Source organism: Panthera onca, chromosome F1 (assembly GCF_046562875.1).
Source record: "Panthera onca isolate mPanOnc1 chromosome F1, mPanOnc1 haplotype 2, whole genome shotgun sequence".
Lineage (NCBI taxonomy): Eukaryota > Metazoa > Chordata > Mammalia > Carnivora > Felidae > Panthera > Panthera onca.
The window spans coordinates 45,642,344-45,659,277 of NC_138355.1; the positions used below are offsets into that span (position 1 = coordinate 45,642,344).

The window sequence follows — 16,934 nt, forward strand, 5'->3', positions numbered from 1 at the left end:
CATTTATTTTTATTTTTTTGTTTTTTTGAGAGAGACAGGGCACAAGTGAGTGAGGGGCAGAGAGAGGGAGAGAGAGAGAGAGAGAATCCCACAAAGGGCAGAGAGAGAGAGAGGGAACGGAGCTCACCCGAAGGAGGGCTCGAGCTCACCCAATGTGGGGCTCAAACTCATGAAGCATGAGATCATGACCTGAGTTGAAGCTAGATGCTTAACCGACTGAGCCACCCAGGTTCCCTAAAAGTGTGTGTGTGTGTGTTTAAATCGGATATAGTACCTACAGCATAAGGCTATTTTTGAGGTTCCCTGAGTTAATATAAAGCACTTAATATAGCGTCTAGCACATCGTAAGCCATTATTACATATTGTTGTTGTTACTACGATACGCCGGGCACTGGAGTCGCAATGTGGATAAGTCACAGTCTCTGTCCTTGAGGAGCTTCCTTTTCGGCAGAAGAGGAAGACACAGCAAAGAGAGATCTTTAACAGGATGTGCTGAGTGTGCCTACCACATGGGAGGAGTTCTGCGGGCTTGGGGGAAGGTTTCCTGGAAAAGATATCATTACAGCCAAGTATCGAGGCATGGCAAGAATCAGCCAGGCGAGGAGAATATGAAGGGCACCCAGGCAGAAGGAACAGTCCAAGCAAAACCTGGAGGCATGGGTGGCACGGGATGGCTGCGGAACCAGGGGCAGTTGGTTTTACCTGAGCATTTGGGAGGCGGACGGAAGCAGGAAAAGAAGCTGGAAAGGAGGCATAGGTCAAGCCAAGGAGGCCGTGTATCCCTCCAGAGCCCAGACTTTGTCCTTGGGGAGGCAGGGGTGAGGAGCCACTGTCCCCCACCAGCCTCAACCACCCTGGCTCTTTACTGTGTGGATTCCCCGGGCACTCCGGCTCCGGGGACCCCAGAGAGAGCTGGACCGCTGAGTCTATCCCAGCACTGAATGACGAACTGTAAGTATCTGAGGGAGTGAGGGGCCCAGCACGGGCACCGCAAAGCCAACCCGGACTGGCCTTAATCACACAGGAGGTCAGACTCCTGAAAACCAGACTGCGCGCCACCCTCCAGACCCACCCTCTTCTTCCCACACCACGTGGGTTTTTGCTTTTCGTGGACTTTTCCTTGGTACCACTGCTGCGGATAAGCCAGAACCCGCAGCATCCTCTTTTGAGGCCACAAGCACCGGGTTCAAGTCCACCTTCTCACTGACCAGCCCCGACTGTGGGAAAGCCGCCAAGCCTTCCTGAGCTACAGGTCCCCCCACTGTGAACCAAGGGTCCGTAACACACAGGAAGCTGGAGTGTGGCTCAAAAGACATAGAAAACTCAGACACCACAACATACGTGGAAGAGCTTTTAGGCTGTAAAGAACTGTTCAGGTATGAGAGATTATGGCCATTGCTGCTGAAAGAACTATTGGTGAAGAGGGGCCTGTACCTCTGCTTGGAAAATCGGAGTAAATCCCCTTTGAATCCGGGCAGAGTCTTTAGGGAGGCGAGGGCAGAGAAGGGAAAGGAGGAGAGAGAGGAAGAGGAGGGCCAGGCCTGGTCAGCTGGTCTACCAATGCCTCACTTGGGGTTGCTTTTCCCTCTGGCTTTTCCCATGAGATCCATTTTGTATCTAAAGACCTTTCACTAAGGAATTCACCCCCCAAATGTTCTCTGAACGCCTCATACGTGCCAGGAACCAGTGCTACAATGGTGGACTGAACAGATAGGGCCCTGGCTCTCATGGCGCCACAGTCTACTGGCAAAGACAGACATTTATCTAGTAAACAATTATAATTAGATAACATGATGCATCTTATGAAGGAAGCCTACAGGACATGATGAGAGTGTCTAACACGGGCCTGAGAAGATTCTCGAGGTACCCTGGGGAAACTTTTCTAAGGAAGGGCTATCTGGGCTGATATCTGAAAGATGGGAGGACGAATATGAGGCGGAGAGAGTGACTAAGGGCCAAAGAACAGCAGGTGTAAAGGCCAAGAGGCGAAAAAGAGGCCAGCAGTCCAAGAACTGAAAGAATCCAATGTGCGGGGTGCAGAGCAGGAGGGGGCACTGGTACCACTGAAAACACTGAAGTGTTTTGAGAGTATGGGAGATTGTGCTCAGATCAGATCTGTATCCCTTAAAGGTCACTGCGGTCGCTATTCCGAGATGGGACTTGAAGTGTGAGGGTAGATGCAGGCATACCAGTCACAAGGTGACCCCAGTGGTGCAGGTTGGGGTAAAGTGGAAGCTGTGAAGACCCCTGTGTGGCGGGGTCTGGGTGCTACCCGGGGATCAGACAGCCACCTGGTGAGGGACTGGACACCAAGGGGTGCAGGGCGGGGGTGTGGGGAAGCTGGACAGTGACTCCCCGCGTATCCAACTGGCTGCAGGAGGTGCCATTCTCTAACACTGGAGGGGAGCCGGCAGGGGGCGGAGAAGGCAGTGAGAGATTTAGGACGAGAATCAAGACTGTCTTTCGATATGCCAAGTCTGAGGTTTCTCGGGACACCCAACTTCGTCAGCTGGACGGGTGGATGTTAAGGATGTGAACGGAGACGAAAGGATGCAGGCTGGGGGCGTACTCCTGGGTGCCACCTGCACGTGGCTGTTAACAGACGCCTTTCATGAGATGGCCTAGGGACAAGTGTCTAGCCGGAAGAGAGTGCCTTGAACCAGACCAGACGGAACGCCAACGTTTAGAGATGGAGAAGGGAAGGATGAGTCAGCAAGATGACTTGGAAGTGAGCAGAAAAGCCAGGAATATGGGGCCAGGGAAGCCAAGGGAAAGGAATGTGTCAGAAGGGAGTGAAAGATGCTTCTGAGAACTAAAAACTATTCCCTGGTAGAGCGCTCTGGAGAGCAGGACGGGGGAGGGAGCCGGGCTGGAGCGGGGCAGGGGGAGAAGTGGGAGGTGCAGACATCAGCGAGAGGAGAGAGGCGCGCCAGGGCGGTCAACTCTCCCGGGAGACCTGGAGACCTGGCTCGGCAGGAGAAAGGAGACAAGGTGCGAGGGAGCAGAGCTGGGCCCCGAGGAAGGCTTTTGCTTTTGTTGTTGAAGATGGGAGAAGCTTGAGCATGGTGGGAAGGATGATCCCAAGGAGACCGGAGAACAGGATCAAGAACCCAGCTTGGGGGACGAGTGGCCTCCTCCGCTGACACAGGAGGGAAGGAGGGAAGACAGGCACTGAGGCAGGTGTGTCTGGGGGTCTGGTGTGACGAGCTGAGGGGTCCTGCCCGAGGCCTTGTGTTTCTCTGTGAAGAGGAAGGTGAGGTCCTCTGCGGAGAGTGAGGGCGAAGGTAGAGGTTTGGGGAAGAAGGTGGGCCACGGGCCTCGTGGGGAGTCAGGAGAGGGACAACCAGGGGAATGTGGTGGGAACACCAGGTGCTTCTGGAGAATAAGGTGGGTTGGTGATGGTGAATTTCTGGAGGTACCGATCTGCCTTAGTTTGTGCCTTTTTCTAGAGGGTGGAGTTATCTGGATGCGGGCAGAAAGCAGCAGAGAGTAATTGATCCAGAACTGGGACTTCGCCAGACTGGGGTAATAAAAAGACAGAGGGTCAAGAGAGTTTAGGATATTGGAGGGGGAGGTTCCTAAAATGATGGAAGATGGAATGCATCTGGAATCAGGGAAGGGAAGGCGGAGGAAGGCTATATCTGGAGAGAAAGGAGAGGTGCCAGTGGACCGAAAATCCCAATGGGGTTACAGAATGGTTGTGGGCGAGTCATCGGACAAGCAGGCTGGGAGACCAGAGGTGGTGACCAGAAAGCAGGATGCTCTAATAGGTGATGGCAGCTTTGCAGGCGACTGGCTGAGGTGGGAAGGGCTGATGGGTCTGGGCGTAGTAAGAGCGGCCCCTGGAATCACTGGTCTCACCCAGGACAGCAGATGGGCTCGGAAAGGGGAGGATGTCTATGGGTGGATGCCAAAGGGTTCGCTGAAATAGGAGGGTGGCTGGTGATGACGGTGTGTGTGTGGGGGGGGATGTAGCCTGATTTTATGAGATTTGGGGAATCATGGTCTCTTAGAGAAATTCTATTCCCTTGCCATCTGAAGCATGTTCTCCAGGAAAGAAAATGGAAGGAGTCTTTAGAAGAGGTAATAGAAACAGCACAGGGTCAGAAAGCTGGGAGATTTATATGCAGTCCCGATGAGACTAACATGCTATGTGACCTCCCTGGGCCTCCGATTTCTCATCAATAAAAATAGGCTGGGGGAACTGGCTTGACTAGACCTCCCCAACTTATGTTAGGGGGCCACAGGAATGGGTTTGGGTGTGCTGAGATGTTGACCGCCCCCCTTAGCCCTCGGTCAGAGTCCCGGAGCCATCATCGCTGTGTGTGCGTGCTATAAGGTGAACGAGAAGGTGGGGGAAGCGTGGGCCAGACACCCTCCAGGGCCCCGGCCGTCTGACGTTCCGTTTTGCGCATCTCTGCTGCTCGGTCTCGGAGGGAACTGCAGGGAGGCTGATAGAAGAACAGACAGACTCCCGCTGCAGGCATAAGTCCATCTGCTGGCAGAGGTGGAAGCCAAGTCCCCCGGCTCCCCCCCTGCTCCCCTCGCCTCCCTCCCAGCCCAAGCTGAGGGATCCGTGATCCGCTCAGGTGCCCCGGTGAGGGCAAGTGCGTCTGCCGCTCTTGTCTCCAGTGGCTGAGTGGTCCCTGGCGGCCCCCTCAAGCCTCAGCAGGGGCTTATGAAAATAGGGGAGCAGCCACCCACTGGCTCCTTCACCCACTTTCCAGTTCCCAAAACAGACTCACTGTTTCTGGGGAGTCGGGCAGCAGGTCTCGCTGCACAGGACTCAGATGGAGCCTTTACAAGGCACACGTTTCCCTTGGGGCCGCCACGTCTCAGAGATCCACGGAAGGTCCACTTATGTGGCTGATCTTGGCCCGCTCTCCCTGGCCTCCCTCTCCTTCCATCTCCTGTCAGAGGCTATAGGCGTAGAGAGTGTACACGCAGCCTAATTCCACCCTCATCGTAAATTATCAGGGAAGACCCAGCACTTGACCCGGTACTTTGCACACAGTAGATACTCTATAAATATTTACTGAATAAATGAAGACTATTCTCAAATATTTAAAAAAGAAAACCCTACTGAGGCCACTGGAATTTTTTAAATTATTGATCACATCGCTCTTATTTGTTTGGGTGGACAAAAGATCACTTTTAAAATTCTTTCGTATTTACTGGGGCTTACTATGTGCCGAGCATTTTACAGGTATGAGTGGGTTTCCTTTTCACAACCTGCGCGATGGGTATTTTAACCCCATTTTACAGAGAAGCAAACCAAGGCTCAAAGAGAGGTTAAGAAACATGTCCAAGGTCATACAGCTGGGAAGCAGGGGCCACAGGATCCTAACCCAGGGCCAGCCAACTTTAAAGACGGTGCTCTTTGCGGCCCACCAGGCTGCCTCTAATGGTATACAAACAGAACAGAATGGACAGAGACAGAAGGGCGGGGGGAGGCAGAGAAGTGTGCAGGAAGGTTGTTGCAGCAACGTGGTCAGAGGCTCCCTACTGCCTTCCCCTGGGGAAGTAGTTTTGAGGCTGGGTAAGTTCTGCTGAAGAAAAGTGAAGCCAGTCACCCCCCAACCCCCACCCCATCTCTCCCCCTTTGATTGTTTGGCTGGTTCGCCCACTACCTATGCAAGCTGGCATTTCATCCAGCTTGGTCCTCTGAGCGTACGAAGGGCCGGGGAGCTGCCAGGACTCGTCCTGAGGACAGACCTTCCCTGCTTCCCTTCCCGTGAGGCAGAGAGGCTATGGGGCCTGGGGAGCAGGCAGGAGAGCATCAGGAAACACAAGCGGTCTGACCTGCTGGGGATGAACACGGCTGTTGTCCCCCACCCCTGCCTGCCTGCCTCTGCCTGACAGGTGAGCAGCTGTGCTCCACATCTGTCTGTCCATCTGTCTCCCTCTCAGGGGCCTGGAGAGAACGGATGCTCCTGGGGGTTGGGGGGGAGGCCCTGGACCAGAAGCAGCTCCCTTACTCCAGATGTTAGTCAGCAGGGAATAGGAAGGGTGGGGCGGGAAGGAAAGTGTGCCTCTGTCTCCATCCCAATCCCCAACCCCCGCCCCACCGCTGCGTCCCTCTTGCTGCCCCCAACCTCCTCACCAGCCCCCCCCCCCCCCAGCTCTGCCTGCCAAGCTCTGCAAATTACCACACTTGCCAATAAGTCATTAGAAACCAGAACGGCAAATGCGGGGTTGCCATGGAGACTGATACCAGGAGCCGGCAGCCCTGGGGGCCGGCCTGTGGCTCAGGTGTGCTGTGGGGAGAGCTGGGAGGGCCTTGCAGGGAGGAGATAACGTTATGCTATCAGGGTGCTGATTCCGGGCGTTGGTCCCCTCCTCAGGGCCCAGCCCTGCGCCCCCGAAGAGCGTCAGGTCGACAGATGCTGCAGGGCTGCAGGAGGGCAGGTGAGCCTGGGCCTGGGGGGCCGGGCCCCTCCCTTCACAGAGCTGCACCTCTACCTGAGGAGGTGCCTGTGATCGGACCAGTTGGGGACCGGCCCTAGGGCCCTAAGCACCCTGTGCGGAAGGCCTGGGTTTGGAAGAAACTGAGTTCAGGGAGGAGCCGAGGGCAGGATCAGCACTCGGGCAACGCTCTCCCACCTTCCGGAGCTTGGAACTTGCTTTTGCTTCTGCCCAGTGCTTAGCACAGCACCGCGTCTTTGCAGGTGAACACACACACGTACGTTTGTTGCAAATGGATGAGTGGATGAGGGAATGTGTGTAAGTGCCCGAGATTTCTGACAAGACGGGCGCAGGCCCTGGATCGCAGTTTGTGCGGTTCCGCTAACTCGGTGTGACCTCTGACAGAGGCCCTTCTCCGGGGCCTCAGTTTCATCGTCCGGAAAATAACCGGATTGCGTTTCACCAGTGTGTCTCCCACCGAGCTGTCCAGAGCGTGTGAGTTGTGAAGCGGTTCCTCTGGGGCTATGGGTCAGGAGGAGGCTGAGCCCGTGGGGCTCTGGTCCACTGGCTTTGCTCCACCTACAGCAGCCTCATATTAATTTCCTGTGGCTGCCGTAACATATTACCACAGATTTAGTGGCTTAAAACAACACATTTATTATCTTACGGTTCAGACGGTCAGAAGTTCAAATTGGGTCTCACCAGGCTAAAATCAGAGCGTCAGCGGGTCCGTGCTCCTTCTGGAGGCTCTCGGGAGAATCGGCTTCCTTGCCTTTTCCAGCTTCTGGAGCTGCCTACATTCCTTGGCTCATGGCCCCTTCCATGTTCTCAGGATGAAGGTCTTGTCAAGTCTTTGCCCCATCTCATTGCTCTAACAATGACTTCTGCCTCCCTCTCCCACATTTAAAGGACGGTTGTGATTGACTACACGGGACCTCCCTGAGTAATTCAGGATAACCTCTTTATTTGAAGGTCAGCTGATGGCAACCTTAAGACCCTGTGCCACATAACATGGCAAATTCATAGGTTCTGGGGAGTCGTAGGTGAACACCTTTGGGAGACCATTAATCCTGCCAACCACACATATCTCATTGACCCTTGGACAACACAGAATTCAACGCACCGACGCCCCCTCCCCCACCACGCACAGTTAAAAATCCACGTATAACCTTTGACTCCCCCCAAACTCGAACACTTAATTGTTAATAGCCTCGTGTTGACCTTCCAGAAGCCTTTCTGCTAACGTAAAACTGTTGATTAACACATATTTCACATGCTCTATGATTACATACTGCATTCTTACAATAAAGCTAGAGGAAAGAAAATGTTAAGAAAATCAAAAGCGGGGGCGCCTGGGTGGCTCAGTAGGTTAAGCGTCCGACTTCGGCTCAGGTCATGATGTCACAGTCCGTGAGTTCGAGCCCCGCGTCGGGCTCCGTGCTGACAGCTCAGAGCCTGCAGCCTGCTTCAGATTCTGTGTCTCCCTCTCTCTCTCCTCCTCTCCCACTTGCACTCTGTCTCTCTCTCTCTCAAAAATAAATGAACATTAAAAAAATTTAAAGAAAATCAAGAGGAAGAGAGAATACACTTACAGCGTTGTGCTGTGTTTATTGACATTAAAAGTTTCTGTCATCTGTTTGTAAGATGAATCATCGGTCAGGACCTATATCAATACATAATACATGATACAAAACACTGTAGATGTGCAGATGTTATGCGTGTTACTAATGCCACATGTCAAAAATGAAAACAATGTGAAAGAGAAATTCATATTTACTTACAAAATAAAGTTTTTCCAATGCATATATTTTTTCTGATATATTTATGGGGGAAAAGAATCCATGTACAAGTTGACCTGCGTAGTTCAAACCTGTACTGTTCAAGGGATCAGCTGTACAATCGTTCTGAAGAAAAATGTACCAATTTCTATAAATGTGTGCAAGCCAATGGCCAGAAGACTCTCTCAGTTGCCAGCAGTTTTAAAGTGTTAGGACTTGGATGCTTTTTTCTCCCTGGGGGATCCCCGCAAGCAAGTTCAGAGGAGGTCTGTCGACTGCCCTGAGGGTGAATGTTGGCAGACTTGGGCTGTCCTGCTGGGGTGTGCAGAGACCTGGGTCTCCGTGTCCACCGGAAAAGGAGTATCCGGGAAGGAAAAAAGGAGGGACGTTTCGGGGAACCCACCTGCCTCAATTCTCTCCTCGCCATTCCATAGGCGCCCATATATTCAGACTAGTCTGCAGTCCTCTGCTCCTATTTTTATGTCCGGGTAAGGTCAGATAGAACCGTGCGTGCATGCGTGTCCGCACATGCACGCAAATAGTCTCTCCCATCAGACTGAAAAGTTCCCTGAGGCCGTGACCTTGTTCTTCTTTGCTCCCCATTACCCACCTCCCTCTCTTGGCGCTACACCTGGTCCAGGAGGTATACCGGTTTAATAGTCGTAAAGTTGAGATGGCGTCCTTGCTTCCCACACCTTGACCTTCAATACTGTCTGTCTTCTTCCTAGATTTGTCCAGAGAAGTCCCCAGATTTTTTATAACAAACTCTGGAAACGGTACCCGAGTTCAGAAAGCATATGTCTTACAATCTTCCTACTAGCACCCTTCCGGGCCCAGAATGAAATACTCCAGCATTTGGAGGTGGGACAGGCTTTGACGGCCCCTGGGGGACACGGTGGCCTCTCATTCTCCTCCCTTGCAGCACGGCCTCTGTTCTTATGTCTGCAAGGCACCCTCTGCTGACCGCCCGGGACCCAGTGGGGCTAAACAACAAAACTCTTATGAGAAAGGTGCCCTGGGTATTAATCACAGCCCTGGTGTTTTAAGATTTTATGCAAATTCCTCACCCTCTCTCAGCCTTATTTTTTCCCTTGGTACAAGCCGACAGCTCATTCTCGTTGTTCCCTCTGTCATATGTCCCAGGGGGTGCTGGAAAAGAAATGTGATGTGGTAGGGAGAGCTATTCTTTGGAGGAGTGGCGCTGGGGAAATTGAGGAGAAGAGGAACTCACATTTATCCAGCTTCTGCTTTGTGGAGGGCACTTTACATAGATTAGCTCGTTTAACACGGCGGTTGAGATCCAGGGCTCTGGAGTCAGAAAGGTTTGGGGCTGAATTCTGGCTCTGACATCTCCTGGCTGTGTTACTTTAACGTTTCCCAGCTCGGTCTCCTCAACTGCAAAATGGGGGGAAATAATACGTAACCCACGGCGCTCTGTGGATGAAATGAGCTGAAGGCAGTAGAGTTTTCGGCTCTCCCCAAGCACCCGACGAGGTTAGCTCTTGGTATTAACGACCCTATGAAGTGGGCATTATTGACCCAGATTTATGGAGGCTCAGACAGGTTAAGTCAAATGTCCAAGGGCCTGCAGTTAGGGAGGGACTCTAACCTAGCTCTGGCTGATCCCGGCTCCTCTGGACGGTGAGGCACGAGGAGCCTTGGGTTCAGGCCTGCATCTTCCAGGTCATTGTGCCAGGAGCCTCTGGGGCAGCGCTGGTGGGCTCTCCCCCTTCCCCGGGCTGCCCACGGCCCAGAGGAGGGGGAGAAGGCTGCTGAGCAGACCGCTTTGCCCATGGGACCCTTGGCTCCTGCTCTTTGCCCTGCTGCCCCGGGGAATGGGGGGCGGGGGGAGTGGGGCAGAGGGTCCGCCTGTGTCTCCAGTACGCAAGGGCACTACCAACGGATCCCACTCCACTCCAGGGCAAACTCTCTGCACACATCGGGAGTGAGCCCAAACTGCCGAGACCCAGGCAGCCTCTCTCCAGGGCGAGGGCAGACGCCCCTCACGGGCGAACGTTTGCTCCTTTTGGCTCAACTTGACTTCCAGTTCATCCTAACTGAAACTAACTGGAATGTTCTAGGAGTAACCCATCAAACAGGAGACCAGGCGGTGAGAGGAAAGAAGCAAAGAAGCCAGCTGCAGGCTGGGTGAAAAAATGGAGTTCGATGGGGCAGGGGTGGAGAGATTGGGGGCTGTTGGGGGGGGGAGGTGTTGGGAGGAGGCTGGCGGATCGTGGCAGACCAGGAGAGCGCAGATGTATGAGAACCGCTGGAGAGCTGGAAACGGGACCTTCTCAAAGCAAGAGGGCTTCACGGGACCGCGATGCTGGCCCTCCGTAGGAGAGGGCAAGAGCCGTGCGGCCCGGTTTTCATTCTCCGGAAGGCTGCTCTCCTGTCCCGGGATGGTGGGGAAAGGCCTGTACCGGGGACCAAGCTGCCTGGGGGAGCTTCTATCCTGGCTGCGCCCCACCCTGCTTGGCCCCCCCTTCTCCCCCTCCCACTCCCCAGCTGTAAGTTCCCCACAGGAGGGCCCCCCCCCCCCCGCAGAGCCACAGCCTACCCCCTTTTCCAGGCCCAAGTCAGCCGCACCTCCTGGAGGAAGCGTCCCCTATACCCTCCCACACACAGCTCACACTTCTGATAACATTTATAGTCGAAATCACACAGTTTAGCACTTGGTTTTAAATAACTGTCTGGTATTATTCCCTCGTTATTTCTTGTGAGTGTAAGTTTTGCCTCCCCAGCTGACTGGTAGGTTTCTTTAACAGTAAAGACTGCGTCTTTTGTTTCTTTACATTCTACACCCCCCCCCCCCCGCCTCCCCGCCCTGCCCCACACCACAGCCCACACTGCTCGGGAGACAGTACCCACGAAAAAGGGACTTAGTGGGTAAGTTCTGATGGACTGACTAGCTTGGCTTCGATGGCTGGACAACCTCCTGACTAGCCACCCAGTGAAATGCTGAAATGGATGGCTGAAACCTCAGGTTTTAAAAGACCGGGTCATGTCACCCCTGCCCTAAACTCTGCAAAGCCTCCCCATCTTGGTCTGAGGAAAGAAGAAACTGTTCGTTCCACCCCCAGGGCTCTCCGAGGTGTGGCCTCCTAATGTCGCCCAAACCCACCAGGCACGGCCCTACCTCTGAGCCCCGCACCTGCTGTTCCCTCTGCCTGGCGTGACCTTCCCATCTTGCTTCCACTTCCTCTTTACTCACATTCTCAGCAAGGTCACCTCGGGCCCGCGATGTACAAAATTACGAACTCTCCTCTTCCTAACGCAGACTCTCCTACCCCGCCTCCTTCCTTCTTTCCTTCCTCCCTCCCTTCCTTCCTTCTTTTCTTTTTTCAGCACTTGCCACTCTCAAACATACAATTCTTTTTACCATATTCCCCAGACCATAAAGTATAAGCTCCTCAAGGGCAGAGATCCCTGGTTGCTCACTGTTGCCTGTACTCCCAGAGCCTGGGATAACTACTTGCTGAATGAAGAGACCCCAGTCCCACCCTGCGTCTGAGATGGCTCAGGCACAGTTGTGCTCAGAGATGGACGACGGGCAGGAAAATTCTGGATGTCCCCTCTTGAAGTGGGATTCCAGCATTCTACTCCTGGACTAACTCTGGCGAAGCACCTTCTGAAGTTCAGAGGCCTGAAGCTGTGTGAGCTTCATCCCACCGGGAGGTCTGTCCGGAAGTAGAAGATGGGCCAGGGGCTGCCAGGCAAGGCCAAGTGCCTCCCCTCCCTTTATGCACAGCTTTTAAATTTCTAGCTTGCCCACCAGCTGCCCCTCTGGGGTCTCTCTCTCCTGGACATCCCACCTCTGCCCTCCCAGGCCAAAGAGAGACGTTTCATCACCTGCCTTTGAATGTTCACTTTATAGAGGAACATAACCTTTCCTGCTTTCTTCTCTCTTCCCCTCTTTTCTTTAAAAAAGAAAGGGTCAGGTAAGACAGACCCACTTTTCCTGGGGGACCCATGCTGGCTGTCTAACACTGTTGCCCCTCCTTACATGTGTTTTTTTTCCTGAAGGATCCGCCTTGTGAGATGTTTGTAAAGATGAGTGATTGTACTTGTTCCTCCCAAGACACATGAGCCTCCCTACTTAGAGGCACCCTGCTGGTATTTCCAAACCATCCCCACCTAATCTGGGGTCTGCACCCCACCCTCACATCTCCCAGAAGTCACCCTCATATTGGTTCCCACTCCTGTGGCCGTGAGGACCGGCTGTTAGGGTCCCCCTTCCCTAAGGCCACTGGCTCCGTGTGGCCTGGAGGCACTTAGCTGAAACAGAGAGAACCAATGTTGGCTCTCAAAGAGCTGTGACCTACAGAGGCAAGAAAAGAGAAGACCCTCTCTGAAGGTCCCCCAAAGGGGACAGGCAGTTCCTAGCTTGGGCAGGATTTGGGAGCTTCTCACCCTAGGGAGGGAGGGGAATGGGCTAGATGCCCCCTGAGAACCTTCCGGGACCAAAGGGCACTGGATTCTGAGAGTGGATAAGGGGCAGGAGCCCTCGGGTCAGAGAGAACTCCTTTGTTTTATCTAGCTCTTTGTCCTTGAGCAAGTTACTGAACCTGAGTCTTGGTTTCCTTGAGTTTAGAGACGGGCGTGCCTGGGTGGCTCTGTCGGTTGAGCATCGGACTTCAGCTCAGGTCGTGGTTGAGCGTCGGACTTCAGCTCAGGTCGTGACCTTGTGTTTCGTGAGTTCGAGCCCCTCACAGGGCTCGCTACTGTCAGGGCAGAGCCTGCTTTGGATCCTCTGTCCCACCCCACCCCCCTGCCCCTCCCTCCTCTCAAAAATAAAGAAACATTTAAAAAGTAAATAAATAAATAGAGACAATAAAAGAACCTACCTAATGGGGGTGTTTTGGAGGATTTAGTAGGATAACGTAGGTAAAGCCCTTGGCACGGTGCCTGGCACACAGTAAGTGCTCAAGAAATGCTGGTTGCTGTCATTAGTGTGCCATTTCAGTATGAGAGGTAGAGGCTGGGAAACAGTCGTCACCCCAGGAGCCCTCTGCCTTCTCTGCTCTTCATCTCAGGACGCCAAGTCCATCGAATGCTGATCAGCAGGGAAAGTGTGGGTGGAAGAAATGTACAGAGAGAAACAGAATTCTAAACCAAACCTGGTTCAGCTCACCCGCTAAAAGGCAGCTCCCTCAGGCCATCTGAACATCTGAGGGACCATGGTCCTGAGACCAGTCCCAGCAGGGACGCGCCAGATCCCTTGCCCAAAGGCCAACAGTTCTAGGCTGAAACGTGTGGGGCTGTTCTGGGCAACCTGCCAGCTTGGGAGCTCAGCTCTGAGCCCTGGAAACAAAGAGGCTAAGGAGGGACACGTCCAAGGTGTTCCTGATATCCATAGGAGGCGACACGCATACAGCACGACACCTTTTCATACCCACCTCCGGGGTCCCAGATGCCCTCGGCACCACGGTCCCCAGACCCACCACCTGTGCCTGGTGGACTCAAGCCTTGCCCCAAATGTCACGTCCTCTGAGAACCATTTCCTGACCTGCGGGCAGAGACGGCCACCGCTTTAACTGCCCGTCCCTGTGTTATAGCACTGGCATCATTATTGCTAGGACTGACCGCCCACTTCAGCACACAGCATTTCCTGTGCCCTGCCCTGTTCTGACCCGTTACATGTACCACTCATTTAACCACCATGACAACTCTATGAAGTAGGTGCTATGATTATCCTGTTTATATATGAGAAAACCGAGGCGCAGAGAGGTTAGATGACATGCCCAGTGTCACCCAGCTAGAAGCGGGGGAGCCTGGATTTGAGCCCCAGCTGGGCGGCTCCAGACTCTACAGTCTTCCTGTGAATTCCTGGAAGGCGGGGGTGACATCTAATTCGTCTCCGTGCCTAGCACCCAGCGCAGGTACTGTGGTAGGCGCTTAGAAAAGATGGGCTGACTGCATAAGCAAATGCCTGCTTCAGGCTAAGCTGGTGAATATTCCAGCCTCTGAGCTGCAGGACAGAGAAAGCGAGCCCCTCAGGGAAGTGTAAGATAAAGGCACGCCCCCCCCCCCCATTCTCCTTCCCACCGCAGCCTTGTCTGCTTCTGTCTTATCGTTTGCCTTCTGTTTTTTTGTTTCTTAGTTTATCTTCTGCCTTTGTGCTTCTCCTCGTTTGTTCCTTGGTCACTCTCTCCCTGTCCTGCCCCATCCAGCCCCCACTCACTGTTCTTCCCAGTAGCTCTTGCATGCTTCAAAGCCGCCTCCCCCCATTCTTGGCGTTGGAGCCCAGGCTGGCCCAAGGAGGCTGAGAGCCCAGTGATATTGACTCATTACACTGGCTGTGCACCAAGCCTCTACACCTTGACCCTGAATGAAAACAGCAACTTCCCATCAATTCTACCTGGATGCAGAGTGGGGGTGCAGGTGTGGGGGGGGGTGGTTAGTTGCCTACCTACAGCTAGTCACGGATCTGTATGGGACAAGGAAGATCCACTGCTCTCCCTGCCCCCTCACTCAGGGTCCCAACTCCTCCAAACAGTCTCGCCTGATCACTTGAGACAGTTTATTCATGCAACCATTCAGCGAATCCTTATATATTCGAATACTCTTACTGAGAAGAGGAGGCATGCTTCTGAAAAACTTGGTTACGATGTAACTTCGGATAACTGTGCAAGTGACCGGATGTCACAGACATCATAAAGACCAAAGGAACTGCAGACAATCAGTGATTTTAAAAGAGACCTATATGACCTGGGGCCAGTGGTTTATTCTCTGTGGTCCTCAATATCCTAGCTATGAAGAAGGGGATGATAATCTAGACCTTAGAAGGTCAGGAGCATTGAATGGGATAGTTTTTGTAAAGGTCTTGATGGATTGGTGCTTGGTATGTGCCAAATAACACGTTTGGTTCTTTCTCCCTTCTCGGTCTAAAACAGTGGCCTTCTCCTCCACCTCTCAGATAAATGGTGAGATACGAACGGGCCCAGCCTTTCAGATCAGAAATGTCTTAAGGACAGGATGATCCTGGTCTGTAAGCTTTGTGGTAAATGGTAGGTTGTGGAGACGGGCCTCTCATGCTAGAGGTCACCCACTCACTGTGATGATGACAATTCACTAGAATTGTCTCCCTCCCCCCCCCCCCGCCCCTTTCCCCCAAGCAGTGGGTCTTTGAAAAAGCCTGGTGGATGCAGAACTAATCAGGTGGGAAGTCCAAATACAAGTTCGGTTCTGCCCTGAGACATGGAGGTTTGTCGAAAGTGTATTTATTTATTTTAAGAGTGGCAGAGACAGCATGAGCAGGGAAGGGGCAGAGAGAGGAAGAGAGACAGAATCCCAAGCAGGCTCCGCACTGTCAGTGTAGAACCTGATGCGGGGCTCGAACTCCCAAACCGTGAGATCATGACCTGAGTCAAAACCAAGAGTCAGACACTTAACTGAGCCACCAGAGACCTCGACGTAGAGGTTTGTTTCATTGCTGTATCCTCAGCTCTTAAAATAGTACCAGGTACATAGTAGGTGCTCAACAAATTATTGAATCATTTATTTTTTAAAGCAATGGATTTTCTTTTTCTTTCAAATAAAAAGATGGGGGGGGCGGTTAGAAGGGCAAATGGTAGGGTTACAGGGGGCATGCCAGGGAAATGCAGCTGCCCGGCCTGCCAGCCGTGGCTCCTCCTCTGCAAAAGGAATACAGCAAAGTCAACAGTGCATGTGTCCCCCCCTTCAGGATGTTGGGGAGCGCACATGCCTGCCTTGTGGTTTATGCTGCAGTTTTCAGAAGAGAAGGGGGGCAAAGGTGGAGACAGAGATCAGGGATGGAGGGAGGGAGAGGTCCTGGAGAGCAGGGGGACAGAAAGGGAGACAGGGGGATGGAGATGCGGGTAGAGGAAAGAGAGTGAAGGGGAGGAGAGAAAGAGGAGGAGGGAGGGAGGCACAGGGAGAAAGAATGGAAGTAGGGAGCAAGTGTGGACAGTTACAGAGGAAGCCTGCTGTCTCAGCAGACCCCTGGTTCCCACTGCCTCTGCCGTATCTTTCCGGTTAGGCTGTGCCAGCGAGTGGGTCGATTTGGGGATGCTCTTAATACCGGGTGTCCACCAGGCCCCTGGCAGGGCACTGAGGCCTGAGTTCCATCCCTTCCAGATAATGAGGTCCCATCCAGGTCCGGAGGGACCCCCTAGGCAGGAAGGAGGAGACTCAGTGTGAGCCAGCCCAGGGGCAGGAAAAGGGCCTGGAAGGCTCAGACCCCTAGCTGTGCCCTTCTCTTTCCACCTTCCCCACATAAGGGCACCTGGCCAGCCGAGAAAGTGGGTCAGGCCACCTACATCGGACTTTTTTCTAACAACAACAGGGCCCACAGGCAAGGGGGGCCTCAGTGCCCTATACACGGCCCTTGATCACCCCATGCCCAGTGGTCTTTGCTGGTGGGACCTTTAAGAAGGAGGGGGCAGTGGAAACGGATCCTGACTTTCTCACTCAGGAAGAAGACATGGGGGGGGGGGGCCCAGGGCCCATCCCAGGCTGGCAGGGAAGAGGGAGTCTGCTGTTGGTCCGGGTGCATGGAAAGACCCAAATCTCAGTGATGGGGACAGAGCTGGTGGGGAGCCACTTCTCTTCCTCTGACCTGGGGCAGATGTTCTGTCTAGACCCCACCACCTGGGGGCCTCAAGCTGCGGCCCCACCGTCCATCGCTGGCCACTGAATGCTGTGTCCGGCCCACCCCCTCCGACCCTGCCAGTCGTCCAATTAGAAGCTGCGTTGGCTCCAACAGATGGGAGCTGCGGCAGCCTGAGG

At 53.6% G+C, this 16,934-nt stretch overlaps 1 protein-coding gene across 2 annotated transcripts in view; it reads right to left on the reverse strand.

The window, feature by feature from the left end:
- The window catches only part of LRRN2 (leucine rich repeat neuronal 2), a 61,343-nt gene that overhangs the window by 42,936 nt on the left and 1,473 nt on the right, over positions 1–16,934 (reverse strand). The window contains exon 2 of one of the 2 annotated variants that reach the window (XM_060644230.3): positions 9,415–9,578. The exons of the other annotated variant lie outside the window; for it this stretch is intronic. The gene's annotated coding sequence lies outside the window, so the exon portion shown is untranslated. The remainder of the gene's footprint in view (positions 1–9,414; positions 9,579–16,934) is intronic. 2 annotated transcript variants of the gene reach the window in all.